Raw genomic sequence first — 23,859 nt, 5'->3', positions numbered from 1 at the left:
CTCTTTATCACCCAGTTACCCCATTCCCCCACCCACCTCCCTTATTGCAAAACTCAGTTTCCCGGAGTCAAGAGTTTCATATGGTTTGTCTCCTTCTCTGATTTCTTCCCATTCAGGTTTCCTCCCCTCTGCACTATTCCTTATGTTCCACATATGAGTGAAACCATATGATAATTGTATTTCTCTTATTGACTTATTTCACTTAGCATAATCCCCTCCAGTTCCATCCATGTTGATGTGAATGGTGGGTATTCATCCTTTCTGATGGCTGAATAATATTCCATTGTATATATGGACCACATCTTCTTTATCCATTCATCTGCTGAAGGACATCTCAGGTCTTTCCACAATTTGGCTATTGTGGACATTGCTGCCATGAACATTGGGGTGCATGTGCTCCTTCTTTTCACTATATCTCTGTCTTTGGGGTAAATACCCAGTAGTGCAATTGCTGGGTAATAGGGTAGCTCTATTTTTAACATCCTGAGGAACTTCCATACTATTTTCCAGAGTGGCTGTACCAGCTTGCATTCCCACCAACAGTGTAAGAGGATTCCCCTTTCTCCATATCCTCACCAACATTTGTTTTTCCCTGTTTTGTTAATTTTAGCCATTCTGACTCGTGGTTTTGATTTGGATTTCCCTGATGACAAGTGATGTGGAGCATTTTTTCATGTGTCTCTTGGCCATTTGTATGTCTTCTTTGGAGAAGTGTCTGTTCATGTCTTCTGCTTATTTCCTGACTGGATTATTTGTTTTTGGGTGTTGAGTTTGGTAAGTTCTTTATAGATCTTATATACCAGCCCTTTATCTGTAATGTCATTTGCAAATATCTTCTCCCATTTGGTATTTTGAATGAATCCTGACCAATACCCAGAGCTGAAGTTTTCTATATTGCTGAGCATGCTTCCTAGTCTTTCTTAATGAACAGGAGAGCTGTATTCAGAGGCAGACAATCCCTGAGCCAGAATCCATATTCAGGGGAGACTCATATCAACAAAGAAAATGTGGTTTTTTTATTGGACCATATTAAGGGAATTTTTAAAAGAAAGCACAAATTACACCTTACATTTTTATTGTTCAAAGTGTATTCCTATCTACCATCTGAAGTGACTTTCACCAGTATCTGTGAGATAAATAGGACAGGTACGATCAGTTTTAACAGATGGAGGCATTGAAGCTTGAAGAAGCCAAGTGACTTTTTCAAGATCATACTGGGGTTGGGATAGCTGAAATTAGAATTCTGTCTGAAGTGCTACTGTGCCCCTTATCTTCAAGCAGTGTTTTATTTTGCTAATTTGAGATTTTTCAGCAGTATATATAAAATTATGTACCAACAATACCATTTAAGCTTCAAATACAAGTTATTTGTATGTTAACTTATATCCTATATCTACTAATGAAAGCTTACACCTTATTTACCCAGTAAATTAGTTTTCCACAGAACTTTCATATTTGTTGTCTTGTTTAATCCCTATAAAAACTCTGCAAGGAAGGCAGCAAAGGTACCATACCCACTTTATAACGGAGGAAACTGAGGCCAGAGAAGTTAAGGACAAGGTGGGCAGACCCAGGACTGAAATCCATGTCTTTTAATCCTAAACCTAAAGCATTTTCCCTTCTGACATGCCGCTTTAAGAAATATGAGAACGTCTGCTCTCCAAAGTAATAAAATACCTAATGAAATGAAATTAACTCCCTCAGCAAACTTTTAAAACTATCTCCTAAATCCCTGGTATGTTCCAGGCCTTCTTTGATCCCAAGTGCCTGCTATTGCTGAGTGTGGCCTGTCTTGTACCATTTGCCAGTTTCTGGCAGATTGATTCTGTTTTAGATGGTGCTGGCTTTCCTTGAGGAGGTAATGCAAAGTCCATTTAGCCCCACACATCTTCCCTCAAAGTATTGAAACCTGCATCTCCTCATGAGGATGCAGAAGGACCTATGCTTTCATTTGGGAAAGAACAGGAGACATGCTTAGGGAACACTTTCATTAAGAGCCCTTCTTCAAGTTGTGGGCAGTGGGTAAGAGCTACCTTTGTGATTATAAGCCCCCCCGGTTGCCCACATAGGGATGATAGCACATATATTCCCCAAGAATGTTGCAGCCAGGTGACTATGGGCTTCCTTCAGATTGTACCTGTCTCCAGAGATAGATGTAGTACTGCTCTAAGACTGTTCCTTCATCTTAAAATTTGCCTATCTTACTTCATATTCCAAAATGACTGAATAAACAAGGTTCAGTCACTCATGAAATACTAAATATATGCCATGCTGTGCTAACATATATAGGTATGCAAATAAGCTAGTATTTATGGGACTTTTGGTGGGAACTTTCTAGAAACACTTGTAGTAACACATTCACCACAGGAAATACTCCAATATCAGGAATATGACATTTGAATTATTCATTCATTCAATGATTATTTTAATGTGTGCTGACCATGTGGCAAGTATTTAGCTGACCACTGGGCACAGAGTTGGGAACAAATGTAGAGGTGCTTTCTGAAGTGTGGTTCATATTTTGGGAGTAGCATGCCTTTTTGCAATTTATGAATCATATAATATAAGAAGTTATCCATACTGTCTTGTTGCAGGGCAGTTCTGCATACAAGGGTGGGAATTAGTGGCTTAAAAACCTGTTTTGCCTTCACATTGTTTCTCAGAACACAATAAATGTTTGCTGATTGACTGACCAAAGCCTCATAATAAGTCATATGAAGCCACCCTAGTGTCATATTTTTTGTTTCATTTCTAGACAGTACTAGATAAGTAAAGATGGGGAGAATAAGTTTAGAACAATTGAGACAATAAGGCATGGTTGTAAAGGATACCTCAAGTGAGTAGAATCTTATCCAACTTTGTCCCCTTTTCCTATATCAACTGGATAATTTTCTTATCCTTCTCAAAGACCCAGATTTCCAAGATGATGAGGTTGAATGTGGGTCTGCTCTTCATACTCTTGTTGGTTATGTTCTGCAGGGAAAGGGGCAGTCACTTGCCAGCAGCAATTTTTCATCATTTCCTCCCGGTGTGCAGTTCCAAGGCCTGTAGAAAGCTGCGCGTGACCCGGGCCTTTCTGTAAGTCAGCTAATGATCGCCCAATCCACTGGAGAAAATTGATTGTGTCAAAGCTCATGAAGAGCTGCAGGCTGATCAATGTCTCAGTGAAGTCAAGTTTCACACAGAACTGCCCAAAGCTGGAATTAAATGTCAGGTGTAATTTAGCACTGATGCCCTAGTGGTGTCTTTGGAGAGGGAGCCTCGCAGCTCATTCTGCACATCAGATTAACTCCCCCATGGCGGGCTGCCCTGGCTAAGTGATCAGGGTCTGGCAGCTTGCCACACCGCAAGTTTCTCTGTAAGATCTGCAAAAGTGGGAACTTGGTACTCAGGCTGCTCTGCAGCCGTGCATCCTGTCAAGGCTAGAAGGGAAATGTCTTGGGGAAGAAAGGAGAGAGGTGTTGGGTGTCAGGCCTTATTTAAATAAGGCCATGGCATTAAGTGGGGAACCATAAATGGGAACTTTCTGGAAAGCATTCTGTCAGAAAGAAGGCTAAAAGGGGAGGTGGAGGAGGGCTGCTTTGTGCCATGTTGTGACTAGGCTTCAGGACCTTTGTGAGTTAGTTCAGCTTAGCTTCTCGCACTAATGCCCTGCTAATGTTCTTTTTTTTTTTTTAAAGATTTTATTTATTTATTTGACAGAGAGAGACACAGCGAGAGAGGGAACACAAGCAGGGGGAGTGGGAGAGGGAGAAGCAGGCTTCCTGCGGAGCAGGGAGCCCGATGCGGGGCTCGATCCCAGGATCCTGAGATCATGACCTGAGCCAAAGGCAGATGCTTAATGACTGAGCCACCCAGGCGCCCCCCCCTGCTAATGTTCTTTACATGCCTTCCAATCAAGGGGAAAAGCTAGTTTGATGTACAAAAGCCATGTCTCCCCTATACCTTTGCTTTCTTTTTGCTTTTTCCTCCCTCCTCCATATATCAAATCCTACCATTCTTCAATGCCCAGATCAAATGCCCATTTCTTCATAAATCTTCCATTGGTTCCTCCAGCTTTAAGGATTTTCTCATCTTCTGAAATCCTACAGAACCTAACTCTATCATCTTTTATGCCATTTTAAGTTTCCATTTTGCATTTTGGTTATTTTTGTTTTTTCTTCTTTATTAGGTCATAGATGATTTGAGGACAAGATCTAGGTCTGATTTATTTCACTGTACCCAAATTTCTACACAGTATTTTCATTACTTCTAAAATGTATATCATACTCTTTTATAATGGATTTATGATATTGGATTTCTAAATATTTCTTTTATAATTCGTTAGTAGGGGCTATCAGTCAGTTTAGGCTGTTATAGTACCACAGATAGGGTGGCTTATAAACAACAGAACTTCATTTTTCATTGCACTGGAGGCTGGAAATCCAAGATCATGATGCCAGTATGGTCAGGTTCTGGTCAGAGTCTTCTTCAGGATTGCAGATGGCTGACTTCTTGTTGTATCCTCACATGGTGGAAAGAGTGAGCTAGCTCTCTGGCCTCTTCTTATAAGGGCACTAATCTCACTCATGAAGGCTCTACCCTCAGACCTAATCACCAGGATTAGGATTTCAATATGCAAATTTAGGGGAAATACATTTGGCATGCTGTAGAACCAAAGTCCTGAGTTGCCCAGTTGGGAACTTCTGTCCTGTAATTCTGATTAAGTTTCTTCTCCATATTCATGGCCAATATCTGATTTGTAAATGAGAGACTTTGTTCTTTTTGATTACTTGTGGATGAGATGAGACTGCCCATCACCATATGGCTTATTTTAGAATCAATCTTGTATTTCTAATAAATTCAGAATACACCTTTCAGCTTCTTCTAGGGTCATGTTCGGTTTCTGTGCCAGCATATTTAATACTGATACACTGCTAGATGCAACCAAAGCTCTCAAATATGAAAAGAGCAGCATTTTCAAGGAAATCCTCAAGCCCAGCCACCAAGAAGTCCATAAGCACCTACTCACATCTCCTCATTCAACAAACTGAAATAGTCTTTATATGTGAAAAACTCTTACTGAACAACTTTGAAGGGCTTTTAGCACCTGCTTGCATTTTCCAACATGTTTGTTATGACTGATGTAGCCAAATAGTGGAGAATGTGGGCACACATGGTCTGAATTATTTCAAGATATTGTGGCTGATAAAAGAAGAGACTAATAATATTATTAACTGCTTTGGGGCTAATTGAAGAGCACAGAGACCAGTGAATGAGCCATGTTCACTGATGATGAGACAAGAGTAAAAGAATGACAGAATCTATGTTTCCTCTTCATCATGTGAGGCCTTCTATGGCTGCATTAGAATTTCGGAGGACTCTTTTCCTCAGAGTAAACTCAAAACAGTTCTATCCATTACTGAAACAAACTCTAAAAAAAAAAGGTAAAGATATCCTGCTGTTCCTGAATAATTACTACATTCATATTGGAATTTTGCATACCTGAGAGCCTGTCTAAAATATTGTTACTTAAAATCCTGTTCATCAGCTAGGTTGTCAAACAGCATCTGTCTGTCTCTGGTTGACTGCATTTACCTTGTTGTTTTTTTTTTGATCTTCAAACATCTTTATAATAGTTCCATTTCTGCTTGAAGTTGTTTCAGTTGTGCAACAATTGTGGGGTTTTTTTTTCTATCAAAGCATAAAGTTATCAAAATAAAGGTTTTGTGAACTCCACAGCAGAGTTTACCACATTAGCATCACTAAAAATATCTGATTTCCCTTATAATACTTATTTTTCATTATATATTTTCCTTGCTAAAAGAAAACAGAAAATTTAGATTCCCATCCAAATGATGTATGATGTGAGAAGTCAGGTCCTACTCCACCATCTTGCTTAAAAAAAAAAAAAAGGTCTGCTTCATTTTTATGTTTAGTACTTCATACAACCCCTTCCTCAAAAGTGGTGTTCAATCAGTGTTCAGTTGATGCTTGAATGATGAGTGGTTATAAATTCTCAAAGTTCTCTTTCTAATATGTGAAATCAGTAGGGCTGAATTGAGTCTAGATTGGCCCAAACATGTAGTTGAAGGCAGAGGAAAGGCACCTCCTCACACCCTACACAAGCACCTCATTTGTTAGTATCTATCAAAGCAAGAAAGAAGTCCCCACTGGGGGAATGAGCACTTACAGTAGCACAGATTATGTTTATACTTATTCAAACTTTGTTTAGCAGTTCACCTACCAACAGCATGAACAATTCAAGACAAGTTGATTTTGCTTCCATTAATCAGTATCAACTATAAACTATTTGATCTTAGGAAAAGAGAATGTCTAACTTGTATGGAGGAGCCCAGTGAAGGATTTTCATTGCACACAATAGCAATAAACATTTATTTTGCACTTACTATTTCCAGGGATAGGTCTAAGTATCTACATACGTTACCTTATTTAATCCTTTACTCTGACACCGAGAGGTAGGTCCTATTAACTAATCCAATCTTCCAGCTAAAAAAAACAGTTTAGAAAGATTATGTTACTTGTCTGGAATCAGCAAGTAGGTCTGGAAAGGGGATACAAAGATCTCTAACCCCAAAGCTGGATCTCTTGTAAAAGAAACTCAGTGTATACTTTCTAAGCTTAAAATTAAGACTCTTTACATTTACACATTGTTTAGCAGTTTACAAAGTGATTTCATACAATTCTTACTTGGTCCTTCTAGCAACCATTTTAGAGAGTTAGCCAACTCTTAAGGATCAATCAGTCATTCAGGAATTAAGACCTAGAGATACTGAGACCTGTTCAGGTAGCATAGCTGGGAAGCAGCAGACCCGAACTCAAACTCTGAACTTCTAACTCCAACTCTGGGGCTCTTTTTATTATCCCATAGCTGTTCATGGGCTTTAGAACATGCACCTAACTTGGAATTGATTTTAGAGTCTGAAGCATAGTCTTCAATTACTGTTAAGGGAACAAAAGATTCTTCTTTGGGAAGCACTGCTATTCTTCATAATGTCAGTGAATCCGGTACTAATCAAAATGAACAATCTTGGTTTAGTAAAATTGGAGGTGTGACTCTAAAGTCAAGAGATTGGCTTTGCACATTTGTATGTATGTATGACTTACAAAAAGAGGTTTACAAAATGCCTTGGAAAACAGCAGGTTTTGGGGGTTGATCAAGGCTTCTGGCTGAGAAGTCAATATGTCCCAAGGTAGTTATTCAGAGTGGACCATACTCTTTCAGGAGTGACCTTATATATTTTTTTAAAAGATTTTATTTATTTATTTGACAGAGAGAAAGAGGGAGAGAGAGAGCACAAACAGGGGGAGCAGCAGAGGCAGAGGGAGAAGCTCCCCGCTCAGCGGGGAGCCCCATGAGGGGCTTGAACCCAGGGTCCCCCTGGGATCATGACCTGAGAGGAAGGCAGACCCTTTACCGACTGAGCCCCCCAGGCCCCCCAGGAGTGACCTTATGTATTCATCAAGTAATCTATCCCATTGTTGGACAGACACAGTATATTTTTACTTGAAAGCTATCTGAGATGTGAAAGAAAGATTTCAAAGAGTAGAATAAAGCAGAAGACAGACTTTGCCCTTGAGTAGTTTACAAGGTGGGAAAAAAAGACCGGGTAAGACAAGAGTACAAAATTTGATCATTCCACTCGGATTCTCTAGGATAGTCCTTTTGCTCATTCTCTCCCATGATCCTGTATCATGGGTTCTGATCATTGGCCACTGAAGTACTAAACTTCTGTTCCTTGCTTGCTGTTTCAGGTTTGGGATTATGGTGGACAGGTGTGGAGAGATTTTAGCTCTGGGAAGGAGCTCTCTGCACTGGATCCTAATCACCATGAAAAATTGCCGTGAACACTTTCTTCTTTTCCTGCTGGCACCTGTGGGAGAGCCTGCTTCCTGAAGCCCACCTATGCTGGGCCACACGCTGGCAAAGAACCTACATGAACTCATTGTAAAAAAATGCAGTTGTTACTTCTTTAGTTTAAGATTTTTATTGCTTAGAAGTTTTCATTGTGAATAAATTATGATATGAAATTATGATATATGTACCATTTAGAGAATAATGCTAAAACAAACATCTTGCAATCACCTCTCAATTTAGAAACTAGAACATTATCAGTGACTAAAAAGCCTTTTCTGTGCCCCTTCCTGATCACACTCCAGAAATAGTCACTATCTTGAATTTTGTGTCGATACTCTTGCTTTTACATGATTTTATCACCTATATATGAATTGTATGAAACAGATTCTTTAGTTTTGCCTGTTTTGAAGTTTTATATGAACTGTATCCTATTGTGTGTATTTCTTGTTACTTGCTTCTCTCTCTGAAACTTGCTTTTGAGATTTATCCATGTTAATGCTGTGGATAATTTATTTCAGCTATTATATAGAGCTCCATCTTATGAACATACCGCAATTTATTTATCCATTCTATTATTTATAGATATTTGGTTTTTTCCTTTTTGTTACTATAAACAATGTTTTGGACATTTGTACATGTCTCTTCATAAACACATGTATGAAAATTTCTCTCTAGGGTGTGTACATAGATAAGACTTGAATTTCTAGTCAAAATATAAGCATGTTTAAATTCACTAGGTAATGTCAAACTTTTTCAAAATGATTTTAACAATTTATACTCCCTCTACTAATAAGTAAGAAAAGCTTTTATTCTTGCTGCCTCTTGGTGCTTTTGACTTTTCAAATTTTTGTTAATCTATAAACAAAATTTGATATCACTGTGGTGTTTTAATTTACATCTTTTTCTGATGGTTAATGAGGTTGAATATCTTTTCATACATTTTTTAAAAGATTTTTAAAAATTTATTTATTTGACAGAGAGAAAGAGCACAAGTAGGCAGAGCCACAGGCAGAGGAGAGGAAGAAGCAGGCTTCCCGTGGAGCAGGGAGCCCAATGCAGGGCTTGATCCCAGGACCCTGAGATCATGACCTGAGCTGAAGGCAGATGCTTAACTGAGCCACCCAGGTGCCCCTCTTTTCATACATTTAAGGACAATTTGTGTTTTCCAATCTGTGAAATTCTGGTCCATGTTCTTTTACTCATTTTTTGATGGGTTGATCATCTTTTTCTTTTAGTTCTTCAAATATTCTGATTACTAATATTTCATCCACTTTATGTGCTGCAAATATTGTTTTCCAGCAAAAAGATACTAGTTTTCAGCTGAACTATCTCCCAACACCTAAACCACTCACTATCTTTTTCTTACCTTTATATGCTGTGACTGCAACTTGCTTTTTCCGATCTACCACCTGAAGTACATGGCCATGCTATTCAGTAGGGACCTTCCAATTCCCTTTTTTGTTGCACGGGTTCTGGCACTTCAGAAATGGTGTGAGCTACCAACAGAACCTGGATCCTGGATAGGTTTGTATTCAGAGTCTACCATTAATTACTTGTTCTTGGACGTTGGGCAAGTCCTTATTTTGTACCTAATGTGCCAATAAATCTACTTTAAAGGGATGTTGTGTCCTAGTGCTATATTTTGTAGTTGGTGAAACTGATAGGTGCTCAAACAAAATTTGGTGTTTAGATTCACCTCAAATTCATTTGCACAGGCAAATGTGATACCTACAAGTAAATGGAAGAATCCTTAACTGCTTAGTGTATTTGGCTGATGAAAATAGTAACCTCTATGACACTTTTGTAATTGAGGATTTTCAGGCTCACTGGAATAAAATTCATGAATGAGGTACCATGAGGAATCCCAAATGAATAGGGCATAGTCATCTCCATTAAGGTATGAATATTTTAAACAGGATATTTGGAGAAATAGAAGGTTAATTTTTAGATATGTAAGCCTTTTATCATCCTCTGCGTAATTGGATTCAGAAAATTGCTTTGAAGCAGAGGCTCTGGGTTGAAGAAGTCACTGAAATTGCTCATCTTAATTACAAAACTTTATTGCTGATAGTGCCTGTTACTTTTTTTTTTATATTATTTCCTGTGTAGCAAATGTTACCCTCCCCACATTGAAGACAGAGCTCTGGGAGAGGGTGGCTTTGGGAGTCATCCTCCACTTCTCGTTTTCTTTATCCTCGCATTTCTGGACTCTGACCAAATCCTCTCTGTTCTCCTTTCACCGTTCCTCAATTAGTTCCCTCCACTGTATGCCTGCTGCCCCTGCTTTAGTCCTGCCTTTCTCAGCTCACTGGAAAACTGGAATAGAATCCTAACAGGTCTCCCTTCCTCCATCATCACGCCCCCTCCAATTCATCCTTTATCTTGCTGCCAGAGAATGTTTTAAAATTGGAATCTCATTATATGACCTACTTGTTTAAAGCTTTTTATGGCTCCTGTGGCCCCTAGAAAAAGGCCTTGTGTTCTTACTATGGCACATGAGACCAGCCCTCCCTTGTTTCTTCCTCACGTTCCATGCCAAACCCGTCTACTGATGGTCTCTGGGGCTGCCATATGGTTTCATGCCCTGTTCTTTGGTTTATGCTGTCCTCACCACCTTGTGTGCTATTTACCACCTTGCTTGCCTAGTGATGCCTGCTTATTCAACACTTAGCCCAAGTGCCAACTCTTCTTTGAAACTGCTCCTGGATCCTCTAGATCACATTGGCAATTCCTAATTGGTCCATTTCCCCGTGTATTTATTTATTTCTTTTTAATTTATTTTTTAAAAGATTTTATTTATTTGTTTGAGACAGAGAGAGAATGAGTGGTGGGGGGGGCAGAGGGAGAGAGAGAGAGAAGCAGACTCCCTGCTGAGCAGGAAGCCCGATGCAGGGCTTGATCCCAGCACCCAGAGATCATGACCTGAGCCGAAAGCAGACACTTAACAGACTGAGCCACCCAGGCACCCCACCGTGTAGATATTTTTATTCAAACCAGTCTTACTTGAGTAAATTTTGTCTCCCCCTCACTAGGCTCTGAGCTTCTTAAGTGGGGAAGTCTTACTTTCTCATTAGTTTGTGTATCCTTGTCCTTAGTGTGGTACCCAGAACATGGGAAATGCTCAACATATATTTGTTGGTGGACTGGGTGGATGGGATGAATGTAGGTTTGAAAGGGAAAGTGGTTTTTGAGCTGATCTTTAAGGATACATAGTATTTCAATGGCTAGAGGGATTTCAAATGGAGTGTGGAAATCCCCGGCAGCAATGCAATTCAGCGTCCATGTGAGTTATGTAGTAAACCTATAAAGAGAAATAAGAGCTGTGAATTTAGGTTAGGTGCTGGAGGACTGTAAATGACAAGTTTGTAAGTTTGAACTTTATTTGGGAAGGAAAAGCCTTTACAAAAGATTTTTGAGGGGAAAACAACATGATCCAAATTTTACACTCTAAGAAGAGTTATCTGGAGCTTTGTATAAATTGACGTAGACAGGTAAGAGAGAGGAGGCAGGGAGATAAGTAATGGTGCTGTTGCTAGAGCCCAACCAAGAGGTAATGAGGTACAAACTTTGTGTCTTTATATCTGATACAGGGCTTAGCAGAGCTCCTTGCTCATGGAAAGTGCCAATAAAATGTTTTGACCAAATAAAAGAATGAAAAATGAATCAAAGCAATGTGACGGAGTTGATGTTTAGATGTGAGGCAGTCCAATAATGGCCTGTTTTCATTCACATTGCTAGAGAGAGAGACTGGCTGAGGGACCAAAGGGTTTCCTGTGGCACAGATAGATTAGAAAATCTCCCAGCTTTCCTTGTTGTTAAGTTTGTCTGACTCCATGAAAATACATCAGCATCTCCTATTTCCAACCAGTTAATCCACTACAAAGATGCACTGGGCCGAGCTGGAGGAGGGCACCAACTTTGTTTTATGACTAGTCAAGTCAGAACCAATCATAGCCAGCATTTATTGAGCACTTAATATGCCAGGAATAGTTTTGTGAATTTTAATGTTTTGTCTCTTTTAATCCTCACTACAATACTCTGAGGATTATACAATTACTTTCCTCATTTAACAAATGAAGAAACCAAGACACATAAAGGTCATTTTGCCTAAGGTTGCAGACTTGAGATTTGTATTAGGTAGTCTAACTTCAGTCCAACTCTTAACTTTAATGCTAAAAGAGAGTTGGTGAAATTGTGGTTGAAGCCTTCATAGCTTGATACTAAGAAGCTTTGGAAATATTAACCATTTCCCTTTTGTACTTATTCTCTAGCCCAGCCAGTCACCCTATCATTTCCTGTTCTTTTCTACCTCTGGGCTTTCATGAATTTTGTTTTGATGGATTATGAGTTCTCTGCTGTTTCCTTCTGGTTATTTCATGCTTGAGTTCTCCAAGAAGCCTCTTCAGACTAACACCTCACCATTCTGGTCCTTAACTCGTTCTTTCCATGAGGTTCATAGAAAGCAGGGTGGTATGAGCACTAAAGTAACTTGATTTTAGTGCCAGACAGAGCTATGTTTATTTATTTATTTTTTAAAGATTTTATTTATTTATTTGACAGAGAGAGACATAGCGAGAGCAGGAACACAAGCAGGGGGAGTGGGAGAGGGAGAAGCAGGCTTCCCGCAGAGTAGGGAGCCCTATGTGGGACTCGATCCCAGGACCCTGGGATCATGACCTGAGCCGAAGGCAGACGCTTAACGACTGAGCCACCCAGGCGCCCCAGAGCTATGTTTAGATCACACTTGCCATTTATTAACTGTGTGACAATAAGCAAAATATTTAACCTCTACACATCAGTTTCATAACTTGTAAAGTGGAAATAATACTCACCTTGAAGTTTTTTTGTGTGTGAATTTAAACGAGATGATATATATTTAGTGCCCAGTACAGAGTGGGAGCTAACCCCCATGACTCATATACTCACTTCGTTGGTTCAAAAAGTGTTTCTTGTGGACCTACTATGTGAGAATAATACTAGGCATAAAATAGGGATAATATTGGTCACAGGAGGGCTATGTCTTTCACAGATTGGAGTAACTCCTTCCTAGATACTGCTTAGATAAAGCTGTAAAGAATTTTCTTTCTTGAACCTCTTTTCTGATTTCACGAAGGGAAAAAAAGACCAGGTATTTTGTTGAAGAGAGGTTTTTGTTTGTTTTAATCAAATGAAACACCAAATACAAAAAATAGCAGTCCCTTTCCCCATTCTTATGTCTTAATTCCAATCGCTTTCAGTTCTTTTAGTTGTTTGTACTGTTACCTACCTCCATATTTGAAAATAACATCTGTACACTGCTATTTCTTAGTTTATTCATATTTTACATTACCTATTGATTCCCTCTGATAAATGAGACTGAAGTCTCTTTCACACACCTCCTCTATTTTCTTCCCTCCCATTCTTCCATCATAGTGATGTTGTAATTTTTGGTTAAATCAGTATTTGGAATTATTTTATTGTGACAATATAAGTATTATTTACTGTAGAGCCAAGTAGTATACTGAATTATATTTTCTTTTTATACAAATGTTTGATTTCCTGGAGTTAACTGGTGCTTTATGAAAAATAAACTTTTAATTTTGGAATAATTTTCGATTTCCAGAAAAGTTGCAAAGATAGTAAAGAGTGTTTCTATACACCTTTCAACTAGTTTCCACTAATATCTTACATTATCACGGTACACCGTCCATACTAAAAAACCAACATTGGTACATTGCTAATAACCCCAAACTTTGTTAGGGTTTCAATCATTTTTCCACTAGCATCTTTTTTCAGTTCCAGAATTCCACCTGAGGCGTCACATTGCATTTGGTTGTCCTGTCTCTTGAGTCCCATCTGGTCTGTTACAGTTTCTCAGTCTTTCTTTGCTTTTCATGACCTTGACAGTTTTGAGGAGTATTGGGCAGATGTTTTGTAAAGTGTTCTCCAATAAGGGTTTGTTTAAATTTTAAAGATTGGGATTATGGGTTTTCGGGAAGAACAGACTCAGAGAGAGAGAGAGTGCCCTTTTCATCACATTAGTGGATATATAACATAATCATGAATTATCACTGGTGGTGCTAACCTTAATTACTGGCCAAGGAAGTATTTATTAGTATTTTCCAGTGTGAAGTTACTATCCTTGTTCTATATAATCCACTTTTTGGAGGTAAATCACAAGGCCTGGCTCACACTCACAGAAAGGCATAACTAGGCCTCATCTCCTGGAAGGGAGAGAGAGATCTACGTAAGTTTTTCTTTTTCCCCCTTAAGTATTTGTCTCTTCTCTCTCACTTATTTATTTATTTATTCAGTCATTTATTTATATCAGTATGAATTTATAGGTGTTTATTTTATACTTTGGATTATGTCATATACTGGGTTATTTATTTTTTTGCTCAAATCGTTCCAGCTTTGGCCATTGGAAGTTCTTTCAGGTTGACTCCTGCATCCCTTTGATATGATCCCATGCTTATGCTTTTTGAGTACTTTCCTACTTTCTGACACTACAAAATGCTCCAGTTTCATCTTGTATGATTTTCCCTTCTTGGCCTTAGAATTAGCCATTTCTCTAAGAGTTTCAGTTCATTTTATTGGGAAATGGTATTTAGAAATCGTGACCAGAATGTGGGTTGTTTTAATTTTTATTGCTTGGTTTTCTACGTGTCTATTGCTAACTTTTCTTAAGTGTTCCAATGGATCTGCCAACTGTTTTTAAATCTTATTTACAAAAGCTCAAACAATCATATAAGCTGTCAGTTCCATTTCCCCTCAGATATCAGTCTCTCAGAATCATCTATCCTCTTGACTTACTTTTTATTCCAGGTCTGCTTCACTGCTGTCTTCCTAGACTTTCCTCCTCTGTTACATAGGACTTCTCTTTGTTATTAAATTATAATAGAACTTCCGTCTCCTCAATCCCAAATCTCACTTTGCTTTGGTTTTACTGGAGCATGCGTTCATGTGCTGGATAGCATCCCTGGTAGAGTTACCTAAAAAAGTATGAAGGAGATAAAATTTTTGACCTGTAGGTCTGAAAATGTGTTATTCTATCCTCATAGTAGATGGATAGATTGGTTGTGCATCTGAATGTTTAAGGCTATTATTTAAGTCTATAATTGCATTTTCTTCTATCTCCAGCAGTTGTTGAACTAAAGTCATTCTGATTTCTTATTGTATGCCGTATGGGTTTTTCCCTCTTGCAATGCTTCTGAATTTTCCTGATTACATGCCTTTTTCATTCATAGTATTTTTTTTTTCCACTTATGATAAAGCACAGGATGGAGTGTTCTAACCTGGAGGCTCATGTCTTTCAGTTTAAGGAGATGTATATTTTTGTTTGATAATTTTATTCCTCTCCTTTTCTGTCTCTGTCTCTTTGGAGCTATTATTTGTTGAATGTTATTCCTGAATTTGTTAATTTTCTTTTATCTTCTATTGTCTTTTCTTTTGACTTATGATTCCCCTATTTTCTAAGATATTGTCTTGACCTTATCTTCCAGTACTTATTTTTGAGTTATTCTAGTAAATCTCTCAAAAATTTCTTTCAAGAATTCTTTCTATCTCCCCTTTTTTCACTAAGTTCCTGTTTTCATCGCATCTTGTTTTTGTTTTACAGTTGCATTATCTTTTCTCTCTTAGGATACTGAGGGTAATGTATCATTCTTCCATCACTCTAGATTGTTTCTACACAGAATTCCATGTTGAAAATCACTTTCTTTCAACATTTTTAAAGCATTAGTCATTCTTTTATAGCTTTAGTGGTTATGTTGAGAAGTCTGATATTATTCTGATTTCCAATTCTTTGTAAATTATCTGGATTTCCCATTTCTACTAAACTCTCTTCTTTATCTCTGGTATTCTGAAATTTCATGATTCTATGCCCTTTTCTTGCATAGTACAAGGCACAGGTTGGTGCTTCAATCTGAATATATATTCTGTCAGTGGAGGTTAATAATAATAATTTCTAATATTTATTGAGTGCCTATTATGAGCCAGACACTGTGTTAGGTGTATCATTTCACTGATACACACCCCAAACGATCCTATGAGATAGGTCTTTATTATTATTATTATCATTATTATTATTATTATTATTTTAAAGAGGAAGAACCTGAGGTACAAAAAGTTATGTAACATGTCAAGGGTAGGTAAGGGAGCAAGACAAGAACTTTCTGAGTGTAATGATGTAGTGCTCATAGCCTCTTATCTGGTTTAAAGTCTCATCATCATGGAAATGATCATCTCTTTCAAGATGACTTTTCAAATCCTCATTATGATATGTGAATTCTATAGTTCAATTATCAGATATTAATCTTAATGCTAATATTTTGGCAAGGGGTGTGTGTGAAGTGGGCAAGGGGACCACCTAAAAGGAAACTTTCAATCTGATGCAAATATTAATGAAAAATCACTACCTTTGGGGGAAAAATTAAAATGTGAATTTTCTGTTTAAAAAAAGATTATGCTCAAATACCTAAAACTGTCTGGTCCCAGGAAGCCTTCTGGTACAAAGAGCAGTAGCTGTGGTGGTGAGGGCAGTATGGACAGAGTTTCAGCCTTGTCTTGCTTCTTAAGTGAGCCGTCTATTGGAAGCACCTTAACATGGCTGTTCACAAAAGTTGTGTCAGCAACACAACAGCCAGTCAGAGAGTGATTCAGATATTTATTGAGACTTTTTTTCAGGGGTCCTGATTAAATAAATTAATTAATTTATTAATCTCTGGGGAGACAATCTTTTTAGATGCTAAGGATTCTACAGAGAGGAGAGCCAGAAAGAAGATTGGAAAGCAAACCAGTTCAGTCAAGGGGTGACTGGCCTTCCTGAGTAAAGTTTTTTGAACATAAGTCAAAATTACTAGGGAGTTAATGGTACTTCTTTAGAATAACCTTTGGAATTATCCAAAATAATCATTTACACACAGGCACTTAATTCTGAGTAATTAATGTCTGTCTGTATAACCCAGCAACTTAATGAGCTGGGGTGTAGCAGGGGCACACTGAGTCACTGGAGAACCCCAGAGGACTGGCTGTGAAAAGAGCCCCTCAGCTTGCCAGGGTTTTTGGTAATAGCTGGAACATTTTTATAAGTGCATCATTATTGAGTTCTAGCCTAAAGGCGTATTGGCTTTAGGCAAGGTTCCATGTACCCTGTTATATTGCAGATACAAATGCATCTCTAGATTAATTGTGACAGTCAACTCCTTCATCTTCTATGGGCAAAAAGTTTGAAAGCATAATTCTCTGTAGTAAATTAGCCTTGAGCTGAGAGATAGATTTGGCCTAAAAAACAAAATCATCAAGTAGATAATCTTTGATGCCTCACTTTGTGAGCCTTTTCTCTCCCTTTTAAATCATCTTTTGGCAGACTCTCTAGCCCCCAGTATTTTCATCCCCATCTTGGTCTCTCTCAAGAGAAATGCTTTAATAGTTTACCAATGATAATTGCCCAAATAGTATTACATCATGATATTCTACCCAACAGTATTCACATTTAAGAAGAAGCTTTGTAGGAAAGGAATCCAAAGGAATGCTGTGTGGTAGAATCTCAGGCACTATACTCATTCATGGAACATTAATTACTGTTCAAATGCTGGGAAAACAAAGATTAATAAGATGTGGCTCTAACCTTTGAGACTTTCACTGTCCGGTAGGGGAGACAGAAACATAAAAAACTAATTATATAATACAATATGATTAGTTTTAATCATGGAAACAAGATAATGGATTGATTTATTATATCTGGAGTGGGAGGCTGAATTGAGTAGAGGAAATCATGAGAGGCTTCATGTAGAAAAGTGACAGTTGAGATAAATAATCTATGGTGATAAATAATGGGGGAATTTTAAGCACCCAATACATTTAAAGGGTGAAGCTGATTGTCTTCCAGGAGGGGAAAAATTTTGAGCCTCAGGACTCCCTTGGACCCTGTTGAATCATGTTGGGTAGAAGAATCCTTATTCTGTCTGCCCTGAAGCAGCACCAAGAGCAGCAAAACCTGAAACTGACAGCAGAGCCAGAAATGACAAAGAGCAGGAGGTGTTTTACTTAGCTCTCTCTAAGGGAAACAGCAATGTCCATAACATTAAAAAAATGCTGGGAAGGCTACTCTACGCCCTCATAAGTCCAGATTTATTAAGTGCACTAAAATGGTACTGCCAAAAGGAAATAACTGGAGAATTTTCTGGAGCCAAGGCGGGCAGAATATGCAGTGATGAGAAGTTGGAAAGCAGCATTATCATTTTCCAGACTAGATTTCACTTTGTTCCACTTCAACCAACGGCTACCTTGGTCCAACACAAAATTTAAAACAAGACCATAGCAAGCCTTTGTTCCAAATGAAAAGATGGAAAATAACACATACAATAGAAGTAAGGAAATCCTTCTGCAAGCTTCCTTGGCAGGAAAAGGTGGTAGGGCAGGGCAGGGAAAAGGTGGAGGAATAAAGAAGGAAAAAGACTGGAACCAGTGGTTATTAACATTTTACACTGAGGCTTTGTGTGATGGTTTAGTACATTGTTGAAAAGCACAATGGTCAATTATTCCTTACATCAGAATTTACTGTTTACTTGGCTAATTATTTTAGTAATCTGAAGATCCCCTCCTGTGATTGAAGCAGCACTAAGTAGGAATGAAATGGTCATAATGGGTGCCAAAAGAAAGGTAAAACCTGTGGACTTGAGCTTCTCTGTTGGTGACATGTAGACTGTGTCTATAGGAAAGCAAATGTGGGATATAAAATGGTTTATCTACAGTTTTTGGCTATTATAACTACTAAACAGAGAGGCTGCACAGATGACCTGGCTTTTTGGACTGAAGTTGGTTGAAGAAGTTAAAGAAGTTTCTGAGGAAAAAAATTATTGCTCACAAATTTGGCTTATGTACCTATCTATGCTTGCCAAAGCCAAGCATAAATTATTTTCTATTAGCAATTGTTGTTCAATGCATTCCTTATGTTAAGTTCTCCAGGATGGCTTCATTCACTAAACAAATGTTTTTTTGAGCACCCACTATATTTGAGCATTATTTTTTTTATTGCATAAGATAGTACAAATATGAATTAGAGGTGGATTCTGTTTTCAAGGAGACTAGTGTCTAATAGGGGAAGTAAGTATAGAGCAAGATAGAAAGTGACAAGTGCCTTGAAAAGAGTATATAGTTACTATGCTACCAACATTTGGGTAACTGTTGCTTTACTATGATGTTCAGAAGAGATTTTGTGGGTAAAAAAAGGCTAAATTTGGCCTTGAAGGAGCCTAAATGCATATAGATAGAGCTGAATAGGAAGGTCATTTCAGTGGAGCATAGATGATATGAGTAAAGGCAATGACACAGGAAAGCTCAAGGTGAGACAGAAATGATGAGTAGATAGTGACTTCATGGGAGCAGTCATCCAGGGAAATAGTGGGAGCTAAGTAAGGTGAGGAATAGGCTTTGAACACTAGGTGAGAGAATTTATGTATTTATTTTTAAAAGATTCATCCATTCATTTGAAAGAGAAAGAGAGCGAGAGAGAGCATGAGGAGGGGGAGGGGCAGAGGGAGAGGGAGACAAGCAGACTCCCTGCTGAGCAGGGAGCCCAATCTGAGGCTTGATCTCAGGACCCCAAGATAATGACCCAAGCTGAAATCAAGAGCTGGACACTCATCCGACTGAGCCACCCAGGTGCCCCTAGGTGAAAGAATGTAAACATTTTTTTTTTCAAGTAAGTAGGAAGAAGTCAATGGATTTTTCTTTTTTTATGTTATCTTTTTTTTAAATTTAAATTCAGTTAGCCAACATATAGTACATCATTAGTTTTCGATGTAGTGTTCAATGATTCATTAGTTGCATATATACAATGGAGTATTACTCAGCTATCAGAAAGAAAGGATACCTACCATTTACATCGACATGGATGGAATTGAAGGGTATTATGCTAAGTGAAATAAGTCAATCAGAGAAAGACAATTATATGGTTTCACTCATATGTGGAATATAAGGAATAGTGAGAGGATCATAGGGGAAGTGAGGGAAAACTGAATAGATTTTTCTTAATTTAAATCTATTTTATTGTGTTAAGAACACAACATGAGATTTACTCTCTTAATAACTTTTTTTTTTAAAGATTTTATTTATTTATTTGACAGAGAGAGAGACAGCGAGAGAGGGAACACAAGCAGGGGGAGTGGGAGAGGGAGAAGCAGGCTTCCCGCCGAGAAGGGAGCCCGATGCGGGGCTCGATCCCAGGACACTGGGATCACGACCTGAGCCGAAGGCAGCCACTAACGACTGAGCCACCCAGGCGCCCCTCTTAATAACTTTTTAAGTGTATAGTACTGTATTGTTAACTATAGGCCTAATGTTGTACAGAAGATCTCTAGAACTTATTCATCTTGCATTTCTGAAAATTTATACCCATTGATTAGCACCTCTCCATTTCTCCATCCCCTTAGCCCCTGGAAACCACTATTCTATTTTCTCCATCTATAGAGAAGTCATATACGTGTAGAAGTGCAGTATTGTCTTGTGATCAACTTATTTCATTCAGCATAATTTCCTCCAGGTTCATGCAATTTGTCATATATTGCAGGATTTCCTTCTTTTAAAGGCTGAATAATATCCTGTTGTATGTATATAGTACATTTTCTTTATCCATTCATCCATCAATGGACATTTGGATTGTTTTCACACCTTGACTTTTGTGAATAGTACCACAATAAACATGGGAGTGCTAATATCTGTTCAAATCCCGATTTATTTCTTTTGCATAAATACCCAGAAGTGGGATTGCTTATGGTAGTTTTCTCCCTCTCTCTTTCTCGCTCTCTCTCTATATATTTGAATTCTGCTACTATTGGGTTTCACTTATTTGTTGGGTCCAGTTGGTCTACACTGTTACTCAAATCTGCTGTTTTTTTGTTGATTTTCTGTTTGGTTGTTTTATCCATTATTAAAGTGGGATACTGAAGTTGCCCTACTGTTATTGTATTGCTATTTATTTCTCCCTTCAGTTCTGTCAATGTTTGCTTTAAATCTTTAGGTGCTCTGATATTGGGTGCATATGTATTTATAATTTTTATATCTTCCTTATGAACTGACCCTTTTATCATTATGTAATGTCCTCTTTCTCTCTCTTGTGACAAGTTTTAGTGTATTGTGTCTATATAGTCACCTCTGTTCTCTTTTGGATACAATTTGCATGGAATATCTTTTCTTATCCCTTCACTTTAAGCCTGTGTGTCCTTATTTATGTGTTTCAGATATAACTAAAATAAATACCTTGTAGACAACATATAGTTGTATCTTGTTTTTATAATGTGTTCAGTCACTTTATGTCTTTTGCTTTGGGACTTTAATTCATTTTCACTTAAAGTAATTATTGATAAGGAAGAATATACTATTGTCATTTTGTTAATTGTTTTCTGTTTGTCTTATAGTTCTACGTGTTTTGTTGATTTTTTTATATTTATATGCTTTGATTCCTCTCTTTTCTTTTTCTTTTGTGTAACATCTACAGGTATTTTCTTTGTGCTTACCATGGGGCTTACATAAAATATCTTATAACAGTCTATTTAAAGCTAATATCAACTTAACTTCAATCATATACCAAAATTCTGCACTTTACTAGTATCCTTCTTACACTTTGTTATTGATGTTACAATTTACATGTTTTGTACCATATATGTGATATATATGAAACATATATCATATGTTGTATATATTATGTATCCATTAATATATTTTTAGTCATAGTTTTTTAAGGATTTATTTACTTATTTTAGAGAGAAAGAGAGAGTGTGTGCAAGTGGGGGAAGGGGCAGAGGGGGAGGTACAATATTTTAGGTTGGCAGTTTCTTCCTTTCAGCACTTTGAATATATTATCCTGTTCACTCTGGCATGCAAAGTTTCTGCTGAAATACCCACTAATAATCTTATAGGATTTCCCTTGTGTGTAACAAGTTGTTTTTCTCTTGCTGCTTTCAAAATTTGCTTTTTGTCTTTATCTTTTGACAATTTGATTATAATATATCTCTGTGTGGATTTCTTTGGGTTCATTTTATTTGGGATCATTTGGGCTTCCTGAATCTGGATGTCCATTTCCTTCCCATATTTTCAGTGATTATTTCTTTGAATAATTTTTTATCCTTTTTTCCCCCTCTTTCTTCTCCTCCTGGGCTTTCCATAATATGCATATTGGTTTCCTTGATAGTGAACCATAAACCCCTTAAGTTTTCTGCATTCTTTTTCATTCTTTTTGCTGTCTGATTGGATACTTTCAAATGAACTGTCTTTGAATTTGTTGAGTTTTTTTTTTGTTTTTTTTTTTGTCTTTCTGTGCTCTAGTGTGCTGTTAAACCTCTTCTCTGAATTTTCAGTTCAGTTATTTTATTCTTCAGCTTCATGATTTCTGTTTGGTCCTTTTTAATGTTTTCTTTTTGATCTCTTTGTTGAAATTTTCTTTTTTCTTTTTTAAAGATTTTATTTATTTATTTGAGACAGACAGAGAGAGATAGAGAGAGCACAAGCAGAGGATGATCAGAGAGAAAGGGAGAGGCAGACTCCCTGCTGAGCAGAGAGCCCAACATGGGGCTTGATCCCAGGACCCTGAGATCATGACCTGAGCTGAAGGCAGAGGCTTAACCGACTGAACCACCCAGGTGCCCCTGTTGAAATTTTCACTTTGCTCATGTATTGTTCTCCTGAGCTTACTGAGCATTTTTATGATGGTTATTTTAATTTTCTGTCAAGTATTTCATATATCTCTGTTTCACTGTGATCATTTTCTGGGATTTTATCTTATTCCCTTGTTTGAATTGTGTCTCCCAGTTACTTTATTTTCCTTGATGCTGTACTGGTATCTACACATTAGAAAAATCTGCCACTTCTCCTAGCCATGTACAGAAGATCTTCACTAATCAACCTGGCCAGAGCTTGTGTGGGCCTCTAAAATCTTCGTGCTAGTCCAAACTGCCATCTTTGTTCTTAGTGGCCTCCAAACAGCTAGATTATACCTCTGATAGATTCTACTTTGGGCTATAGCAGGAAGCTTTGAAGGGTGCTTGTATTTTAGTGCAAACTACCTTCTTTGCTCTCAGTGGATCCCAAGTATCTATTCTGGATCCTGTTAACATTCCAAGACAGAAACCATCCCTTGGGCAACCCCCAGAGGTTTAAATGTTTGATATGTGGTCCAATTCTTTCCCTCCCCAGAGAGAAAGAATTTTCTTCCTCCACCTGCTTGCTCTGTACTGAACCAGGACTCCTCCTGTGGCAAGTGTCTGCTCCCTAGTTCAAATTACCATCTTTGTTCTCTGTAGCCCAGAAGAATCTAGTATACACATGGTCCCACCAGTGCTCTCAGACAGGCGAGATAAAATCCAGTCCCTTGGGAATCATCTAGAAAAGTTGAGATATTAGATATACAATCTAACTCTTTCTCTTCCCTGGAAGAAGCTGGGAGCTGGGGATTTCCTCCTAATTATATGGCATTGTGCTGGGTATGGGGATTATGGAGAGAGGGTTTCTTCATTTTCCTACCAGTTTGGATGTGGATGGTTTCACATTTGCCTGGGTTGTAGGAGCTTCTCAAATAGTTTCTTATTTCTCCCAAAGGGAATTGATTTATGTACTACTGTGGAATTGGTGTGTCCATGAGGGAAAGAAGAGTTCAGGGCTTCTTATTCTGCTATCTTGCTGAAGTCATTGTCAATGGGGTTTTTAATCAAGGAATTGATAGTATTAAAGAGATGGTTTCTGAATATTTATCTGAAATGAGTTTTATGGGCTTACTAGCAAGCATATTGGTGCAGAAGCCACAGCTAGGTGTGTGCACAAGAAAGCTCAGTTCTTTTCAAAATAAGGTCATAGAAAGTACTCAGTTTCATTGGTCTTGATGTATACTAATCATTAGAGATGGTTTATACAATGTATTTTTACTTCTTCTTTCCTTCCTTCATCCATCCATCCAGTCAACATTATCTTAAAGAGATTAATACTTTTCTATGTGTCCAAAGCTATATGTTCTCATTACCCCAATTCCT

This window comes from Neomonachus schauinslandi, chromosome 4, assembly GCF_002201575.2.
Source record: "Neomonachus schauinslandi chromosome 4, ASM220157v2, whole genome shotgun sequence".
Lineage (NCBI taxonomy): Eukaryota > Metazoa > Chordata > Mammalia > Carnivora > Phocidae > Neomonachus > Neomonachus schauinslandi.
The sequence above is the reverse complement of the archived record's forward strand: the minus strand, read 5'-3'. Positions refer to the sequence as shown.